We start from the raw sequence: 16,747 nt of genomic DNA, 5'->3' as shown, positions 1-16,747 counted from the left end.
TAATGATCAATATCAATCTTATCACATAAGATATAATCTTCTTCATGTTAAAATCTTAAGACATAATGTAGAGAATCTATATGCAAAATGTTATCTCAATCATTTCATCTTAAAGCACTTTATTTAATAACTATACTTAGTAATGTTTTAACCAAATTAATGATAAAGGATAAATCAATGATTAATTCTTGTGTGAAGATTTTAAAACTTAAGACGTATCGAAGAGATCTTTTTCTTAAACTGTAATCACAATCATTTTAAACTTAGAACTTGTTTATTTAATAATTATTTTTAAAAAAAAAAAATTGTGTTCTTGCCCTCATAGTTTGGGCATGACATTTTGGTATCAGAGCCCGTGTTTCAATGCTAGGAACCTTAACCATTATGCTTCCTAAACTTAACTCAAACTTTTAATTGTGTAGATGCCGCCTGTTACTCGTAATCGGGGAGGCAGAGGTCGTAGGAATAGGGGTGGTAGAGCGGGACAGGAGGATGGACCACCTCCACCTCCACCTCCACCTCCACCACCACCGAACCCGAACTAGGACATTATAGATGGACTTCATACTTTGATTGGTGTAGTTCAGCAGAGAGTGGTACCTGTAGTTCAGCCAGTTTAGCAGATTCCAGTAGTGGAAGCAGAGGGACCCGGAGGAGGCGGGCCCAGAGTTAGAGAGAGGACTAGGAGTCCCCCACCAAGACAGATAGAGGGTCAGGGTGAACACAAGGAAGAGTCCATACACCAGAGAGAACCCCCTTTTGACAGACCTCCTAGACATGTAGGAGATGACATCAGGGAATTGATTTGACTCGGACCACCGTTCTTTACCGGTACGACTGAGGGTTCAGTAGTAGAGGCATGGTTGCAGAGCTTACAGCGGTGCTTTGGTTTATGCCCTTATGGGAGTAATCTAAAAGCACGCCTTGCAGTTCATCAGTTGAGAGGGGATGCCTCCAACTGGTGGCATCAAGAGGAGATCATTGGTGGAGTTAGGATGGACACCCTCACATGGGAATCTTTCCTAGAAAGATTCTAAGAGAGCTACTTGTCAGAGCATTTCCGAAAAAAACAGATAGAGGAGTTCCATTCTCTTTATCAGAGAGGCCTTACAGTGGCTTAGTACGAGAGTAGGTTTCTTGAGCTCCTTCCTTATGTGGAATATATGAAGGACGAGAAACTACGGGTGCATTTCTTTATCATGGGTCTAAATTTCTCTCTTCAGGGCCTAGTTAGGATGGCATTTCCTACCACCTTCAGACAGGCAGTGGAGATAGCACTAGTTGCTGAGGATACTCGAGGTAGGCAGGAGTCCTGGGATCGCTATCAGAATCGAAACTTCTCCCAACGAAAACCCCCTTGGAAAGGGAATCAGAACTATACAGCAGGATCCTCTAGGGGCCAGCAGTCTCAGCAGCCAAAACCCCAGCAGCAGCAGTAGAAACCTTCTCAGGGTTATCAGGGCTCTAAGCCCAAGAAGTGGCAGTCACAGGGTCCTAGGTAGGATTAGAAAGTATAGGCCCCACAGTCACAGTCAATGAAGACTCAGCAGTCTTCTAGGGGAGGATTCAGCAGATCTAGCAGGTCAGGAGGCCCACAACAGTCTGGGTCACAGGGGGCATGATCTTATACTCGTGGACCACGCTACACTTATGGTGGCATGGGTCATATAGCTAGGGAGTGTCTGCAGGGACATGCATCCAGTGGTCAGAGCAGGGCTTTTTCAGAGCTGACAGTGGGTGACATGGGTAGATCCCATAGAGTTTTTGTTGTGGTTGACAACCGCCAGGCTGAGCATCAGGCCACAGTTATCGAGGCTAAAGGTATTATACAGGGCCATATGGTTGCAATTTTATTTGATTCTAGGGCTACCGACTCTTTTATATCTCCATTTGTGGTGGAGCGTTGTGGGCTAGTGGCAGTTAGACAAGAGGTTAGTTGGGAGGTAGAGTTAGCCTCAGGAGCTAGAGTGTCAGTTAGTTCCATGGTGCGGAGTTGTCGGATGCAGATTGGAGACATGTCCACTAGGACTGATCTACGCATTACCCCTCTAGGTTCTTATGATGTTGTTCTTGGCATGGATTGGCTTTATGCCCATAGCGCCAAGATGGATTGTTGACAGAAGAGGGTGGAATGTGTAGATGATGATGGTATCTCTAGGGAGATCTTCAGAGTGAAGAGGCCAATGTCCCTTCGTATGATTTCTGCTATGCATCTTAGATGGTGCATGCGAAAGGGTTGTCAATTGTTTGCTATCACTATTAGTGATAGAGAGGAAGATTTAGAAAGGGAACCATCCCTTGATGATTTTCCAATCCTTCAGGAGTTTGCAGATGTGTTTCCTTCAGAGCTTCCTGGTATGCCTCCACCTTGAGTAGTGGATTTTCATATAGACCTAGTGCCAGGAGCCGAGCCAGTTTCAAGAGCACCATACATGATGACTACTCATGAGCTTAGTGAGCTAAAGGCTCAATTGGAGGAACTCTTGGAGAAGGGGCACATTTGACCTAGTGTGTCACCTTGGGGTGCACCGGTGATCTTCGTCAAGAAGAAGGATGGATCACCTAGGTTGTGTATCAATTATCGGCAATTGAACAAAGTGACCATCAAGAACTGATATCCTCTTCCTAGAATCGATGATCTCTTTGATCAGTTGCAGGGTGCCCGAGTATTTTCAAAGATTGATCTGAAATTGGGTTACCATCAATTGAGGATTGTGGATAGTGATATCCCCAAGACAACTTTTTGTACTAGGTATGGCCACTACGAGTTCACTGTGGTACCTTTTGGCCTTACAAATGCTCCAGCTGTATTCATGAGCCTTATGAATGGAGTATTCCATATTTTTTTGGATAAGTTTGTGGTTGTGTTTCTTGATGACATTCTGATTTATTCTCATGATGAGAGAGAGCATGAAGAGCACCTAAGACAGGTATTGCAGAGGTTGAGAGAGAATTAGTTGTTTGGTAGCTTGTCAAAGTGTGCATTCTTCAGACCCGAGATACATTATTTGCATCATGTCATATCAGGTGATGGTGTCTCAGTAGATCGATCAAAGTTTAGGGCTATCATGGATTGGTCAGCACCCACCAGTATTACTGAAGTGAGGAGCTTTATGGGGCTAGCAGGATATTATCGATGCTTCATTTCAGGATTCTCTAGATTGGCACACCCCATCACTTCTCTTCAGAGAAAGGGGAAGAAGTACGAGTGGATGGAGAAGTGTGGTAGAGCTTTTGAAGAGCTCAAGAGAGCCCTCACGAGTGCACCGATTCTGGCAGTACCAGATCTTGTTGCAGATTTTGTGGTGTGCACCAATGCATCTTTAGATGGTTTAGGAGCAGTCCTTATGCAAGAAGGACGACCGATTTCCTTTGAGTCTAGGAAGTTGAAGACTCATGAACTCAATTATCCTACTCATGACCTAGAACTAGCAACAGTGGTTCATGCCTCGGTGAGATGGCGAAATTTCCTTCTGGGTCATAGATTCAAGCTTCATTCCGATCACCAGAGCTTGCAGTACATATTTTCTCAGCCGAACCTTAATGCTAGGCAAAGAAGGTGGATGGAGTTCCTGTGTTAGTATGATTTTGATGAACATTACATCAAGGGAAAGGAGAATGTGGTTGCAGATGCCTTAAGTAGAAGGCACCATGAGCTTTCATCTGTGACTACTTGTACTAACTTGAGAGAGTGAATCTTGCAGCACTTACCAGCTGATGAGCTTTATGCAGAAGTAAGTCAGTTAGTACACTCCCAGAGACCCTTGGAAGGGAAGTTTGCAGAGTATTCCTTGGAGTTCGATGGACTTTTGCAACATAGGAGATGTATGTATGTACCTTCCATTGGGGGTTTGCGCGACCTCATTTTACTTGAGGCTCACAGAGCACCTTATGCAGCGCACCCCGGTGTTAAGAAGTTACATGCAGATTTGAGGCAGTTGTATCATTGGCCAGGCATGAGAGTGTAGATTACTAACATAGTTGCGAGATGCCTCAAGTGCCAGAGGGTGAAGGCGGAGCACCGTTATCCTGGCGGGCTTCTCCAACCACATGGGATTGTAGTGTGGAAATGGGACACTATATCTATGGATTTTATTGTTGGTCTTCCTATGTCATCTCGTTGCCATGATGCCATTTTGGTGATACTTGACACATTGACCAAGGTTGCCCATTTTTCACCCATGCATACTACATTCATAGCACGAGACATAGCTCAGGTGTTCTTGCGGGACATTGTTAGACTTCATGGTGTTCCCCATAAGATCATATTTAACAGAGACTCCTTGTTCACTTCTTCATTTTGGAGAGATTTGCAGTCAGCTTTGGGCACTAGGCTCAATTTTAGTACAACGTACCATCCTCAGACTGATGGCCAGACCGAGCGAGTGAATTAGGTTTTGGAGGACATGCTACGTATGTACATGATGGATCATCAGGTCAAATGGGAGGGATACCTACATCTCGTTGAGTTTTCCTACAACAATGGTTTGCTGAGGCAGGAGCCTTTACAATTCATCTGTGGGCGTCGTACTTGCGATGTCCATGGAAAGTTGCGATGGTGCTGTCGACACCGCTGAATGTGTCGCAATTGCAACGCAAAATCATCAATTGTGATGGTGTCGCTATGCATGCGATGCTTATTTCATCACAATGCACGTGCGTGCATCGCAATTGCGACGTTTGTGTTTAGCAATATGGCAAGGCCGCTGTGACGACAATGCCAACTGCCATCGCCACCACAGCGACCCCGCCACAAGCTCCCTGATTCCAATTGTATGTTGATTGGATGCTATGAAATAAATTTAGATGTGGCATGAATAGGGAGGGTAGATACCAACACTCCACTAGGTAGGCCGCCTCTTGCTTGATGTCCTATGTGCTTGCTAGTTGGGGCCAAGAGGGCAAGGGTTCACGCTTGGTCTTAGTGCGAGGATTATTTCAAGACAATCTATCATGCTCCCTTCTTCAAATGTGAACTCTAATAAAAAGATGGGTTTAATGAACTATACTTCAAATATTTTTCTAGAAGGGTTGCGCGGGATCTCAACCAGATTTATCTTGATAAAGTCTTTTTATGTAACCTACAATAGTTATATATTCTACAAGAAAAGTGTGCAAGATATAGTGCAATAATTATATGTTTACTACATTGAAATGTTTGTAAATAATGGGAAAAAAAATTTCATGTGTGAAAGTTATGATGGTGTTACGATGATATTTTTTTTGGAGGATGGGTGTGTTTTCACAAAAAAATATCAAACATGTATTTATGATATGCAGTATTTCAAAATTATGCATAAGGGCAAAGAAATACATTGCATTAGCTCAAAACTAGAATGTATTTAACTTCTAAGTCAAACCCTCAAAATCAATCAAAAACTACAAAAGGTAAATGCCAAGCAACAAAGAAACACTTGTCAGATGAGCTAGTAAGGTTGGCTTCTATGATGTACGATCCGTGAGGGGGTTGTAGTTCTTAATGAAAATGTCTAGCTTTTTTTTAACTACTAATTTGGTTCAGTTGTTCCACATCAAATACATTAGCCATTACAAAGACTCTCAATTAATTATTTTAGCATTAATTGGTGCCATAGAATTATGAGACTGCTAATGTCCCAAAAAAATTCAACCAATTTGTTTTTAGTACGATTTGCCCTATAAAAGCCATGGGACTAGCTGATTTATGAGTCTCCTGAAATTCTTAGCAATTTAAGTGGCTCCCCTCTCTTCATGGGACTATACCCTAAGTAGTTGTGATTTTTGCATAGGGGTATAAAAACTTGTTTTTGTTTGTTTTTTACAATATTCACTAAGATGATTTGCCTACAAATGACATAGGAAGCTACAAAAATGATGTTACTTCTATTTTTGAAATGAAAATTGTGTGTGAAAGATCTTTATAGCTTTTTGATAGTTTGTGGTAATTTTGCTCATATATTTGAGTACCTCAAGGAGGCACAAAATGCTCATTAGGCTTCACAAGTTTTGTTTACCATCTTTTACGATTTAGAAGAACTAGTGTTGTGCAATTTGAAAGCTAAATTCATAAGAAAGTGCTCTCGATTGATCCATTTCTACTCAGCTTATATAGGCAATGGTGATGTAATAGCAATCACACATAGTGACATGGAAAGGAGAAATGTTGTGCTTATTGTGACAGGCCAAACAAAATGAATTGCTAGTGATGTATTTGCATTTGAAAAGAATCATTGTGTTTTTAGATGAAGAGCTTGTGGAGTTCTTGTCAGATTTGGAGGCAAGAAGTCAACAAGTTTGATTTTCCTCCTTACTAGCTAATGCTAAGGGGAAAAAAATTATTGACAAAATGTGGGCCAAAATTCTAGAAAAAATTGGGAAAATCCTGATCAACCTTTTTTTGGGAAAATATCTTGATCAAGATAGCAAATCAGAGATCTAGTATCACAACAGATCATTTCCTAGGAATAATAGAATCACATGCCTGAAATAATGATGGAGAACTTCTGAACCAATGGAATAACTATATCTCTGACTCACCCTGTGCGGCATCAACTTTGTAATAGGAACCAACGATGGAAGATTACTGGGTTAGAACTTGATATGTATCAATAGAAAGGAATGAAGAACATTGTGTATGTAGTGAATCATGATATACATAACATGTTATACAACTATGAGGATGAAGGAAGATGTCATAGTAGTTTCAGTGAGTAGTTGTCTTCTATGCAAAGCAAGTATTGTTACCAAAACTACTTACCATGTCACCTGCAAAGGCAATGAAAAGATTAAGATCTAAAGTATGCGGTGGGAGTATGCAGTGGAAATGATCTGCATAGGGCCTCTTAGAGCACTCTACGATTACAGATCATAATTGAAATTTGTCTATGTTGATGGAGAATTTTATTTTGGTGAAGACAATGACAATATTCAAGCATTGTTGGTACTAGATGATCGACCTCATACTTAAAACAATAACAGCCGCAAAACTGTATATTGGGATGGCACATAATGAAATATTCTAGATTTATTTTGTTCTTGGCTCCTCATCTCAAGTCATAATTTCTGGAGGACATATCAACTTTTATATATCCAATGACTTATATGAATAAAACAACAATTATATATCTCACAAAGGTAGAAGTATAATGAAGTGTGATACTAATAAGGCACTGAGACTGAAAAGTTAATTATTTTGGATGACCCATCTGCTAGGTGAACCAAATAAAGGAGCTGTGTGGTGGGACAAATGAAACAAATAAGACCTCATTCAATTAAGAGGACCGTGGCTATGATGTGCCAACACAATGGATAAAATTGCTAATCATTGACACAAATTCTCATTTATAAAATCCTTAAAGTTACCTTGACATAGCAGTAGTGAATATGCAGGGGGAGCAATTAATGTCCTTTGGGGAGCTTCTAATCTACTTGCAAGGGATTGCATAAGATTGATAAAGCAATATTATATTGTTGACTGAACTACTGACATCTTTGCATTTACAAGGAGTTGGGAATGAAAATACACATCCATTCATACAAGTACTCTAGGGTTCCCATATCAATATCAATGGGATGGAAATAATTTTAGATTTCAAATATAAATTTTAAAGGCTCTATCTTGAAAAAATATAAGGTGTGGATATGTGTGAATGAATAAGAGTGCGTAGTGTGTGTGAAATAAAAAAGAAGACCAATGGAGCACAACACATGCTAGAATCGTAACATAATATGGGAGTACAGATAGTATATCCAAATTGTTGGACAAATTGGCTTAAGGGAATGTTACCAAGAGATGGGATGCATCGATTGGAGATTAAGGGCATGCATAAATATTTTCGTGAAAGAGAGTGTATGTGATATAAAATAGAATACTACAACAATAACGGATAATATGGCTAATCCAAGATGATTTGATTATGTGGTATTTCTAAAACCCATTAGGAAGAGCCAAACCATCTTATCAAACTATCAATATGGCTAGTCTCTCATTCTACATACTACGACATTAACCCTTCTTGATATGTGTAACCCTTGTACTTATGAATTCCTTGCATAGCCATTGGAGTTCAAACGTTGTACTATGAATTGATATAAGAGTGGTGATCTCTTATGAAGCATTGGATTTTATGAGTGTATCACAACCTATATGGAGAATTAACACACATTCGTGTGTTTTGGGGTAGGGTGTTTATTTGAGTATCTTATTGAGCTTCACTTTGTTTCGAGAATAGTTTAATATTCTCTACTAAACAGGGCCAACCACGTGAAGGTGGAAGCTCATTTGGCCCCACCCCGCTCCCCCTAACATCACTCTACATTCCCCGTTAACATCTAACATTCATTCATTCTTTCAACCATTAATAAAATGTAACATTCAATCAATATCACATGATAACATTCAATCAATATCACATTATAACATTCATTAACACATTAGATTCATTAACATGCAACATTCATCAATATTCTACATTAACACATAATTCATGAACATTCATCAGCACTTAATTAAATTCATTGAGACATAAAATACAGTCATTATCAATTAAGGTATGTAGTGACAATCATTTCTTTTTTTTTCTTTCTATTTCTTTTTGCTATGTAAGCTCTAAGAGGAGCATCAGTGTCATCATCAATTCCCCCCTCATCAGTTGTTCTATTCTCTGTTCTTGATGATCTGAAATTCCTATGCTGTTGCAAAGGGGGGTCCTCTGCAATAACAAATAAAAGATTTAAATTAAAAATAATTTATTATAATTGTTACAAGTATTTAATTATTTTAAATAACATAACTGTGTCTCTTTACCTGATCTGACCACATCATTTTGTCTAGACTCAATGTCAACACGGTCATGAACATCGACCCCTCGATCCTCTACAGCTGCTATACAAAATGTTACGTTAATCCAAACACCAATTGCAATTACATATAAAAAATTTAATAGCAAATGTATACCTCCACCACTGGGATGCACATCATGTGAACCTTTGAAATCCATAGATTGTGTAGAAGGATTGTCAGGCTGCATTCCAACATCCTATGCATTGTTATCATTGCTTGCTTAAAACAGATATACTCACTTTATATTGGAACTTAACATCAAATAGACTAATTGGTAAAGTATTCAATTTGAAATAAATTTCATTTAGCTTATTTACCTGTGGCTGAGATGCATCAGTATTAGAACCTTCCACACTAATTTCAGCTCGTAGCCATTCAGCCACAGCTCTATAGCCTTGTTGGAAGCCAATTCTCTTATCGTCTTCTGTGAGGCATCTCTTGAACTCTGAGCCCTACATTTTTGCGTGGTATGGTGAATTTTACTTGCATTGTTTCATCAACCAATGGAGGGTAGTTAAAATATCAACAGCAAATCATCTATATCCATCACAATATAATAGGAGAAAAATTGAGCAGTTTTGATGGAGCAATCTACTATATAAATGTTGCGTGTTTGTATGCTTTGCTTGTACCAACATATTTTCTCCAAATTCTTAAGTTGGGTAAGAGTTAGTTCAGCTCTTTGGAAATAAAAATGGCTGCAAGTGCTACTGCATTCCCTCATTCTTTCAATCACTACCTTTATTCTCAACTATTGGAGAAAAATTCAGTCAAGGGTGAGATTTTAAATAATGTCATATTAGTGAATCACAAGTTTTCTTCACTAATCTAGATTGCAGAGTCTTGACTTCAATTGTTGAATTGTTTATATTGAATATGAAAATCCACTACTGTTATTATATTCTATTGACCTATTTATAATTGATGAGCTAAATAAGGGAGTCCTAGAATTTCCCTTCACATTATATAAAAAATTTGATACAATTTTTCATTAACTAATACTTACAACTCTTGCTTGAAGTTTCGAAAAACCACCAGAGCCGAGCTTGTGTGTCCCGTGCTTTTCTAGTCTTGCCTTTGTTGCCTTTGATGTGTTAGGCAATCTATGAAAAGTTTGAAATATGTTAGATAGTATAAATATGGAGGTTAACTAGTACATAATTAGATTCTCAACAGTATCACATACCTTGTTGTACTCTCCACTGGTGTAATATTATTTTTCTTGTCAGCTTTATACTTTCCATCCAAAATCAGAGCCTACCACTCAGCCTTAGGAACATAGGGCGGACGCTCGTACCTGAGGTTATCTCGTAAGTATTTTTTGTACTGGTCCCTAATATACTTCAAACATAAACCAACTTTTTCAAGGAGCTTTTTTCTCTCGAATGCACGAGGTCCAAAGAGTTGGGTCATGCTCTCTATAAGATCATCCTTCAACGGTTTGCGTTGGTGATTCCACCTTTTAAGTAAAAAAAAACATGTTAGACTCATAAATGAAGTGAAGCTACCTTTAATATAGTTCAAGAAATGGGCGAAAAGGAAAACTATTATAGCAATGATATGAAATCAAAATAGTGGTTTGGGGTTTTAGTTAGGCTATGATGTTCCACCAGGTACGCATGGTGGGCCCAAATATTCACAAACACTCATCACCAAGTTTTCTATAAAAAATATCATTCTCTACAAAACAATCATGGGATCATTAGTCGATGAAGAGTGATCAAAAACTAAATTACTATTATATCACTATAGAATAATAATAACTTTAAAGTACCTGGAACTTTGGCTACTTTTAATGGAATGCCTTCATCGTCGCTGACGATCAATGTGACATCCTTCACCATTCTCGTACTAGGAACATAGGAACATCCAGGAAATGATGTTGCAGGTCCTATTGCAAAAAGTTTCATAAGTTTCATAAGTCTTTGTCACGATCGAAGTATAAAAGAACAAATGATAATTGATGTTATAAAGTTGTAAAAAAGAAACTGTTTGTTGCTGTAATAAGAGAGAAAAAGAGGGATTTGTGTACCAGCAGATGGTGCAACAGTCGATGCATGTAAGTTGCATGTTGTTGACTCAGCAGTCCAAAAGAGATTTGTGGTTGTCCTAGATGGAGGCGACATCATCGTAGGATTCAATTGATGTGAAGCTGAAGAATAAAATTGTCAGAGCATGCATAAATATAAAATGCGTGGACTAGCATGGACAAGATTGTTAGAGCGTTAAAAAAAAGGATTGTTCGAGCATGTATTGTCAATGATTATGATCATTCCTATATATATTCAGTGGAAAACAGAAGTGGGGAATGGAACATGCGATCTACCTGAACCACTTGCAGCACCCTCATCATGGGAACAAGGCTCAAAATCAAGCAAAAAAACTCTGTAAAGACAACGCATCCATATTTTAATTAATGCCATAAAAGAGAATAACATAAAAACCATTATTTAACTCTTGTTATAATTAAAAATTTCATTAATACTTACTTTTAAGGACTCAGAGGTGTGCAACAATTCAGATGCCCTATCTTTTATTTGTTGAGTCATAGGCTTTATGGTTGCCAAACGTAGAATTTCTTTGCTAATTTTCTTTAAATTAATTTTAATTGAACCGATCGAGTCATCGGTCTCTGCTAAATTGATATAGAAAGGGTCCTCCTCAGGGGGGACCTGCTAAGGGACTGCAGGTTCCTTTCCCTCCCTCTGACCACTAGCCCTTTGTGACAACAATAGTATTAGTATTATCAAAATTACTCCAAAACAATAAAGAAAACAACATTAAAAAAATAACATTTTGCTTCTATCTAGTTTGCACAATTACAAATGAGTTTTACCTGCTCATGTGTAGATGAGCCGGGAGCATCGTCAGCATCCCCTCCAGGCGGTTGCTCCATATTGTGCCCCTTGTGTCAAAGATGAAGTATAAAAATGTTAGCCAATAATTTATTGACTAAATGGTATGTTGGAGTCATTGATTAGAAGTTGGTTTAATAGTATGTACCACCCCCATGATAGTAGCCTTGTTTGTATCTATGCGGTTCAAATTGTAATCAATAAGAAGCTCTTCCCCTGCACGTATTGATTTTATCACACAGATGAATACACGATTTCCCTCGCGTGCCTCAAATATGCAATTGGGTTGCTTTATAGTTGACCCAGGTCGTGTACTATTTATAAAACCTACAATATTCCCTGTTGCTTTTGGCCTTCCATCAATGTATATAGCCACAATTTTACTTTGATTATTGTCTTGCTATTGTATATAATTTGCGGAGAGGGCATACCTACGCATACTTTTTTTATATTTAACAATATGTATCCAACTTTTGTAATCGTAACATGGTCCAACATACTCCATCAATTCAGAAACTTTGTTGTAAGACACCTTTATGCCGTCCATAGAAAATAGGCCCAAACCATGTAGTGATGATGGTGCTATGCGATATATCCTCTCGTTAACACAAAAATTAGTGTTTATTGGAGGAAGTTCCTTGGGTACCCAATGTTTCTGTAGATGTTGGTACCTCAAGGGCACCTCGATGTCGCCTTTTGTATCATCATCATAAGAACATGACCCCCCTTGAGCAAGGAAAAATTTCATGCTTTTATTGAATTTCTTTCTAGTCCTTTGACCTCTAGTTAATCTCCCTGTTCTAGATAAACTGCATGTCTCACTTTCCTCTTCTATTCCTATATTTCCCTCACTCGAGGAAGACACTTTTGACAAATACCTATTCGCTGGTACCTACAAATGGGAGAGATCTTAGAAGACATCAATCTTACTATTGATAAGTGTATTAAATAGACTGTCTATAAGGAGTATTGACTTATACCTGTCGATCCATGAGACTGTGCAGGATGCTCCTGAAAGGGGTTCAATTTCCTGCAAATGTAATTCAATTATCGTGAGCATCATCACATCATAATCATAATCACATCCATCATTAGCATCACATAAAAATTAAAAACATTAAAAGGTACACAATAAAACACTTAAATCAGGCTCACATTATAAGCCTACTAGGGAAGTAGGCCTAGTGAAGGGCTAAAACTGGGTTTTTGTATCAACTGATGAGTTGAGGGCTTAGTCACCCTGGGGACATGCTATTTGAAGTTGTTTGATGTATGTGGAGGTGGAGGAAACACCTAGACTAAAGCCACTTGCATAACATTTTGAAATTCAGTTAGATATTTTATATTAATTAAAATAACTGTAATTTCTTCCAAAACCCATTATAATAATTTTAAAATGGATTACTGGTTTCTTTTTACTTACCGTGTAAATACCATAGATCCAAATACATGTACTGAAATAAGTTTTCTAATTTTAGTCTGTAAATCAACATACTGATACAATGTTATTCCTATTATAAAATGAAATGTTAAAGATACTTGAATTATTAACCAACAAATTGGGTAAGCACTTATATTATGTTTTCCCTATGAATTTTATTCTAGTTACAACTCCCTTTTATAGATATTTAATGAATCCCCTTTTCTAAACTAAACACTTACAAATGCTTTTGACCTAAAAGAAAATAAGGCTCAATACATTCACGCATCAATATGTGTTTTAAATAGTTTTATTTAATTAATTTAGATTAATAGTTAATTTAGATTAGCAGTATTCTATTTGTAGTTGAAACTTGTAGCTTTTAAATAGATAATGAATAAACTATGTAACCATATATATAAGACAAATATATTTCTATCAAGAAATGAATATTAAATAGATTAAGGATTGATGGCATACCTCTAAATTCCATCATCATCATCCTCATCATCGTCGTTATCATCATCATCATCATCATCGTCCTCATCATCGTCATCGTCATCGTCATCATCATCCTCCTCGCCATCGTCATCGTCATTGTCATCATCGTCATCGTCATCATCAACATCATCATCAACATCAACATCATCTTCATCATCATCATCAGTAGTAGCATCATCGTCATCATCTTCTTCTTCTTCTTCATGAAAATTTGTGTCAGGAACATCATCCAATAACTGTCGATCGTGATCACCATCTACATCATCTTCTACTTCTTCAGTATCTCCTTCTTCCATCGCATTATACTTTATTGGCCTTCCTCTTGGTTCATGTCTAACAACAAATGACCAACCTAGTTTATGTGGAACCTTTGAGTAAAATACCTGCTCACATTGGCTTGGAAGAACATAAGGCTCATCCCCAACTGGCTCAAACGACCTTGTATTAACCATTATAAATCCATTATCATGTTCAATAACAATTCTATCAGGATCATTTGGATTAAGTCATAGCCTGTACCATTTGACAACGAAGAGTACTAATTTGAAGGAACTAAAGTCACACTCAATTATCTCATCCAAAATGCCATAGTATCAATTTTTAGACTCTTGAGGATGTAAGTCATTTCTAGATGAAATATTAGTCACTTGAAAGACTACAGTTATTCCTGAATCACAAGTTTTCTTTGTGTCATCCAACACTTTGACGCAAATTTTTTGACCATTACAGAACATAGCCTTGTGGTGTTTAATCTACAATAATATGTGAAACATATCAAAATTATTGTATCGTGAGTTGATAAACATACGGGTGATTAATAAATTTGTACGTACCTGGAAATCTCTTGAACCACGTGCTAAATCTATTTCCCTTTGCGTAACATTGGAATCTCCATTACGATGAGCTTCCTTAACCAATGAAGATACACCTTCCCATGTTAATGTGTGACCAGAATGTTGACATCGTTCAATCCATACTGTCATCCAATCAAGATTGTTTGCAATATACAAATGTAGTGCATCCCACTCTCGAGCACCTATACAAAAAAAAAATAGACAACTTACAACCGATTTATTTTGAAGATTAAGAAATAATTTATTACAATAACATCTTATAATTTATTACCTCTCACTTTCCTCAATGTACCTTTCCCCATCAAGTACTCCCCTTCTAATTTTTTTAAAGGCTCGAGATCCCAAATGCGATCTACATGGATATTTGATGCAAACTTAGGAAGATATTCAATAATGTACACCATAGTCTGGTATACCATATATCCCTCTACCATAGAACCCTCAGGATGTGCTCTTTGTCGAACCAAAGCCTTCAAATATTTCAAATGTCTCTCAACCATCCACATTGACCTAGTGTGTACAGGTCCACACAATTCAATCTCCTCAACTAGGTGTATGAGGTAGTGTTCCTGTGCATTGAAAAAAGTTGGAGGTAGACACTTTTGCATTTCACACAGTAAATGAGGAATTCTTCTCTTCCAATAGTTTATATCTTCTTTATGGATTTCTTTAGATGAAAACCACCTACATTATGGATTTCTTTATGGATTTCACTTATATTATTTGACATGATCGTTCTTTGTAGGAAGCAAAAATTGGGCTATGAAAACTTCGGTCTACTGCAACTTTCAAAAACTAAGCAAAATTGTCGAAAGTACACAAATCTTCTTAGACCTAGCTAAATACTTTAATATTTTAAAAATACTTTCTTTGACTGTATTCCTAAGATTATTTGTAAAACTTTGACCATCTGCCTGAAGGTCTTATTTCAAGAGACCTTACAACATTAAGCCACTAAAAGCAATTTCAAAACATATAAGCTAAAAGTCTAGTTAAAATATACATTAGAATAAAAAAAAAACAATTTTCATACCCGAGCACGCGGCTATAACTCGTGCAACGGCCTTCTTGCTTAGCTGTAGAAGCTCTCCAGCAATCAAATTATACAAACTACAAGGTCTAACAAAAATTTCAAAACATATAAGCTACAAGTCTAGTTAAAATATACATTAGATTAGATTCAACAATAGAAAGCAATGTTATTCAGAATTAGATTCAACAAACCTTAGCAGTGTAAATAGCCATCTCCTCTAAACTGGACTCCAAACACGAGGGAGCATTCACATACTCTTCCCCTAAAGGTATCCTGAAGAACAAAAGCCACTATTCTTGAGTTTGTGAATTGCACCTCGAGATGAATGAAGCTTAAAAGGAATGAAAATTGTTTTCATACATTTAAATCAGGATGTAATATTTATTCATAAGTATATACCTTGCAAGCACTTAAAATTGTTGTTATATGTGTTGCGAGAAAAGAAGAATTTTATACTTATGTGTATAGACGCACTTCCTGTATGCGATCCAAAGCTCGAATGTTATCAAGTGTGTCCAATGATGGGGAGAGACCTCCGTGCAAGCAGAAGATCTGCAATGAAACAAAAGAAAAGAAAATTTTCTTATAGTAAGAACAAGTTTGTTGTGCTACACAGGGTACCAACAAAATAGTGTATAATATCTTTTTCTTTACTTGGCTTTCAATTCAGCATGAGAGCCTTTAATAGAAAAGTCAAGTTGATAACATATTTAACAAGAGCTGTAGGGCAGCATAGTTCCTGCGTAAGTCCAAGAAAATGTGCGAGGATTGACATAGATTTGCGTAAGTCCAAGAAGATGCGTGAGCATTGACATAGATTTTGTGAACATTTTCTATGTAATGAAGATTTTACTGCAAATGGAATGAACCTAGGGGTGGATTGGTAAATTGATTATTTGTATCAAATGGTGTAAAATTGAAACTAAAACCATTTCAATTGGCCACGCCACTCATGGACTGTTCCTCCATATGTTATAATACTTTCATCATATATCACAAAGATGAAACAGAATATGTAGCACACTGAAATAAAGCATTAAAAGATAGTGTCTAAATGTAATTAAATATATGGAACTGGTTATAAGAATCTGTACAAATCAATCAGAATGGGTTGAAATCAGTGCCCAACTTAAGAAGATCAACACTAATAATATGTCAAATATTTATTGTTAATTTCTGCTCGTAGCTGTAGGGAAATTAGGGAAGTGAGCAACAAAAGAGCTAATAGTTTGTAAGAGTATACCATTTAAACTGTGTATGCTC

At 37.3% G+C, this 16,747-nt stretch overlaps 1 long non-coding RNA gene across 1 annotated transcript; it reads right to left on the bottom strand.

Annotated features, from left to right (window-relative positions):
- Positions 1-15,674: 15,674 nt before the first annotated feature.
- On the bottom strand, positions 15,675-16,206 carry LOC149529663 (uncharacterized). The gene is made up of 3 exons (XR_016358530.1): positions 16,139-16,206; positions 15,959-16,036; positions 15,675-15,757 (listed from the first exon to the last, which is right to left on the bottom strand). It is a non-coding gene; the product is annotated as an uncharacterized LOC149529663 (long non-coding RNA).
- Positions 16,207-16,747: the final 541 nt, after the last annotated feature.

Source organism: Cupressus sempervirens, chromosome 11, assembly GCF_028749045.1.
Source record: "Cupressus sempervirens isolate cs-2001-9-10 chromosome 11, ASM2874904v1, whole genome shotgun sequence".
NCBI classification, from domain to species: Eukaryota; Viridiplantae; Streptophyta; class Pinopsida; order Cupressales; family Cupressaceae; genus Cupressus; species Cupressus sempervirens.
The sequence above is the reverse complement of the archived record's forward strand: the minus strand, read 5'-3'. Positions and strand labels throughout refer to the sequence as shown.